The sequence below is a fragment of the Penaeus monodon genome, unplaced genomic scaffold, assembly GCF_015228065.2.
Source record: "Penaeus monodon isolate SGIC_2016 unplaced genomic scaffold, NSTDA_Pmon_1 PmonScaffold_2191, whole genome shotgun sequence".
Taxonomy (NCBI): domain Eukaryota; kingdom Metazoa; phylum Arthropoda; class Malacostraca; order Decapoda; family Penaeidae; genus Penaeus; species Penaeus monodon.
In genome coordinates, this window is record NW_023651823.1 from 7655 (window position 1) to 12885 (window position 5231).

Consider the following 5231-nt stretch of genomic DNA (forward strand, 5'->3'; position numbering starts at 1 on the left):
TAATTTGCTTTCTTGGATATTGATATTATCTTTATTTCTATCATTTTTTTTCACTGTTCTTTGCAGATATCAGTACTTATATTATTACTATTATATTCATGCGATTACTACTAAATTCGTTCTATCCTTCTCCCTCTTTGCAACGGTAAATTTGCTTTTACTGTTTTGCTGTTTGACTGAAGCATAATTTTCATTGAGTTCTTTAGGCAAATATGTATGGCATATATAGCATATATATAATAAAATGCCAAAAGTATTCGAATGTTTGGGTGACATAAAATAACTATCTACACTGTTGATTTTTTCTCCCTTTTGTTGGAAATTTCTTTACTTGCCATGCAGTAACACATGATCACTAAGGCAAGCAAATCTAATTTAGGGTCACTATTCATTTATGCAAACTGGAACATGCGATGATTACTCATGATGATTCCCTTTTCCGTAAATATATCTACTAGAGATATATGATAAAGATTAACTAATCACAGGAATGGTGATTTGGGATTCAAATCCTGTTTGCAATTGTAACTTTAACAATACTCGTCATATTTTGTCTTTTCATCACCGATTCCTACATAATAAGCTATATAAAACAAATTTCTAATCAGTGTTGGCCAATCCTGAGTTTTCTAACGTAGGTCCATAATTTTCACTGTGACCTGAGTTTCTGTGTTTGTTAATAGAAATCCATAAATCTTGTCTTTTTTACCTCAATTAATCTAGTATGTATTTTTTTTTACTAAGTATGTTGACCATCAACACGTAACACCTGTATCAGACACGTCTATTAGCACGGTGCATTCGTTCAGTTTATCCAGTCGCATCCTAGCTGTTTTTTTTACTAGAGCCCTTTCGCATAGCCACTCTTAAACTTGCTCACACACGAGGGAAAATAACTTCTGAGGATAAGGAACCCATTGTGGATGGAGAGTCGAGAATACTCTGCCACAAAAAAGGCTAAACCACTGTAAAACAAATGTTCGTAATTGTATGATCTTAACTACATATAAGTGGGCCTAAATATATAACTTCTTTATGCGGTTAGTAGTATTATTTTACCAAGAGACATAGTGATATTACCATGATTTCTATATTCATTTTGTCGAAATATTAATCACTAATTATCATCGTTTACTGGTAGGGTAATCATTATCAACAATGATACTACATTTTGTTCGATTATGATCAATATATTACCCAGTATCTTTGTATGATGTAATTATTTTTATTTTTCATTTAAGTAGGTATTATTAAATTTACCATGACAACAAGACTTGTTAAGACGTAATTATCATAATTAATAAAATAATAGCGATGATGAGAATAATATTGACATGTAGTAATAACAAAAAACGAAAACAAATACACAAAAAAATGTAATAACAAAAAAACAATAGCGGAAAAAAATTTTTTATGAAAGCACTAAAAATTTTTAAGTTTCAAAAAAATGGTTTTTTTTGCTTATGGTTACTATATTTTTCTTGTGAAAGAGATGCAGTAAAAATGAGTACACATTAAAAAAATAATTTTTAAAATATACATTACTAAATTTCTTATCTTTACTTGTACACCTTGTATTCTTTACAAAGTTGCACGCTCATATAGTAAAAAAACTTCAGCAGGGCAAAAAAAAATGGTGACAATAGAATTGCCAATACTCCCCATATGGCGTTGTGACTGATGTTTTCATTTGGAAAAAAATCTCAATTTCTGATTGGAATGTCATTGTCATGAAGTTTGATGCAAAACTAAAAAAAAATACTTATATTTGGATGTATAAAAATGACGAGCACGACAGAAAAGTGGCTAACGTTAAATAAAACTTTGTCAACGATCTACCACGTTGAAAGCCCGCTTCTCGTCCGATCAGCGAAGTTAAGAAACGTTGGGTCTGGTCAGTACTTGGATGGGTGACCGCCTGGGAACACAGATGCTGTTGGCTTTTTTATTATGCATATTTATTATATATTATATAAGAAATGTATATGTTTAGCATATATAATAAAATGCTAAACATATGCATTTTTCTTTGCCACTTTTAACAGCTCTTCTCATACTTGTATCAAGAAACCCAATGAAATTATACTTTAATTTAAACGAAATAGAGTAAAAGTCATTGGAGGCGAATTTAGAGAGAATAAAAAAAATGGATGGGGGTATAACTAAAGTAAATTAAAGTGAAAAGACTGTTTTATCAAAATCATTAGTAATGATGGATTAAAAAATATGAATGAAATCATTTTAATAATAAGAAAACATTCACGACAATTTCCAGCAATATAATCTGGCAGTAGTTTTGAAGCTTTGGCTCTATACCATTCCTCTTTGGATTTTTCAGAGCCTGTGTTGTCAGTGTACGATTTTATTAACCAGTGAAAACAGTGAGATTTCCTTCCCTTTGGCCGTTGGCTTTTGTAAACTGATGAATGTAGGTGTAACTGGATGGCAAGTAATTGGAATTTCCTAGGAAGACTAAATAAAAACTGAATTGTATAGGGGTATTAACATAATACATTTCAAAAGGGATTTTCCGCGCCAGAGAAAGCAGATAAACCAAAGCAGATATGTTAAATGCTAATATTCCAAACAAAAAATTGCACAACAGGAAACTACATATCAAGATAAGTGACAGAGTATGTCCACGACCTTAATCTATTTTCCCTATCCGTAACTGGTTTTGTTGTAAATTTTACTACATCAATGTCCATATCATAATGCTCGTCTTTTCTTGCCATGACTACTACCATTAATCTTACATAATTGATAACAAACCAACTACTAATTTTAGTGGTAGGATTACATTACAATAATTCCTACTATAATATTGTCAGCAGTAGTAATGACATGATCATTTGTGATTTACATTAATAATTCCTTCACTCGTGTTTCAGCTTTTGACGAGCGAACACCTTGTTGCACAGCTCAATCACTAGTAAAAGCTTACAGCAGGTGCAAAAAACTGGTGACAATAGAATTGCCAATACTCCCGATTTTGTGGTCGATTGTGACTGATGTTTACATTATGGGAAAAAATCTCAATGTTCTGATTGGAATGTATTGTCATGAGTTTTATGCAAAACTAAAATATACATTTTATTAGGATTATAAAAATGCGAGCACGACAAAAAGTGGCTAACGTTAAATAAAACTTTGTCAAGATCATACCACGTTGAAAGCACCGCTTCTCGTCCGATAGCGAAATTAAGCAACGTTGGGTCTGGGCATACTTGGATGGGTGACCGCCTGGGAACACCAGAGCTGTTGGGTTTTTTTATGCAATTTATTTTAAAATTTATAAGAAATGTATATGTTTAGAATATAATAAAAAAGCTAAATAGCATTTTTTTTTGCCATTTTAACAGCTTCCATATTTTATCAAGAAATCCAATGAAATTTTTTTTTTTTAAAGAAATAGAGAAAAGTCATTTGGAGGCGAATTAAGAGAATAAAGAAAAAGGATGGGGGTATAACAAAGTAAATTAAGTGATAATGACTGTTTATCAATAATCATTTTAAAAGATGGTATAAAATATGAAAGAAATCTTTTAAAAATAAAAAAAAATTCACGATCAATTTTCCCGCAATATATTGGCGTAGTTTAAACTTTTGGGTTATACCATTTCCCCGTGGAGTTTCAAGCCTGTGTTGTCAGTGTACGATTTTTTTTAACCAGTGAAAAAAATGGAGATTTCCTTCCCCTTTGCCGGGGTTTTTTGTGACTGATGAATGTAGGTGTAACTGGATGGCAAGTAAAATTGGGAATTTCCTAGGAAGACTAAATAAAAACTGAATTGTATATGGGTATTAACATAATACATTTCATAAGAGTTTTTCCGCGCCAGAGAAAGCAGATAAACAAAGCAGATATGTTAAATGCTAATATTTCCAAACAAAAACTTGCACAACAGGAAACTACATATCAAGATAAGTGACAGAGTATGTCCACGACCTTAATCATTTTCCCTATCCGTAACTGGTTTTGTTTGTAAATATTACTATCATCAGATGTCCATAAACATAATGCTCGTCTTTTCTTGCCATGATACTACCATTAATCTTACATAATTGATAACTAACCAACTACTAATATTAGTGGTAGGATTACAATTACAAATAATTCCTACTATAATATTGTCAGCAGTAGTAATGACATGATCATTTGTGATTTACATTAATAATTCCTTCACTCGTGTTTCAGCTTTTGACGAGCGAACACCTTGTTAAACGCAGTAACAACAAACTCAGTCTTGTGCCACAAAGGCTACCCTGGGGCCCGGGGCCTCTCGTCTCGCTTGATTTGTTGTTCCTGAGTTTCAACGTAAATAAAAGTAAAGTAAAATCCTGTAATTACAGAACTTTTTTTGCTTTGCCAGCACCCTTTATGCTCTTTTTTTGCAGGGACACGAGACTACCCGTAGGCGTAGTCAGCACCCCACCTCAGACCCGCAGCTCTCTTCTACACCAGGGTAGCCCTTACGGGCATTGACCCCTGGGTAGGGGGGCCAGTAGTCTGGGGGCGTCTTTTTGGGGGCACTTTTTTCCATTTCTAAAATTTTCCTTCTTCATGTGACTTCCCTGAGCCTACCGGGAGTACCCTTGTGGCTCCCGTTTTTCGCCTGGGGGTGGGCACCGACTTTCCGTCCTTCGCACTAGGCAAAATTCGGCGGTAAGGGAGTGTCCTCCACATAAAATCGATCCTCTCTGTGGTACTGGAGAAACGCAACCCGGCTTCCACTGGGGGGTAGAGGACGAAAATTGCCGTCGTGAGAGAAGTCTTGAGCCGATGCTCTAAACATTAGGCCACCGCGGCCCTTATATATATATATATATAATATATATATATATCTATATTATATATATATATCTATTAGATATATATATTATACATATAATATATATAATATATATAGTATATATATATTAATCTATATTATAATATATATTATATATAATATATATTATATATATATATAGATATCATTTATATATGTATATATATATAATATATATATATATATATAATATGTATATATATATATATATATCTAATATATATATAATATATATACTATATAGATATAGATTATATATACACATATATAATTTTCGGTTTGAAATTATATTTGACTGGTAGGAATATTTTCGTATAAGAATACCGCAATACCGCCCGGAGTTCTGAAAGGTCACAGGAAAACTCTAAACAAACAGTAAAATAAACAGATAAAAAATGA

General features: G+C 32.4%; 2 pseudogenes; both read left to right on the plus strand.

Moving 5' to 3' along the window:
* Positions 1-1826: 1826 nt before the first annotated feature.
* Positions 1827-1942, plus strand: LOC119570105 (annotated as a pseudogene).
* Positions 1943-3151: 1209 nt separating this feature from the next.
* LOC119570108 lies at positions 3152-3268 on the plus strand (annotated as a pseudogene).
* The last annotated feature ends 1963 nt before the right edge of the window (positions 3269-5231 follow it).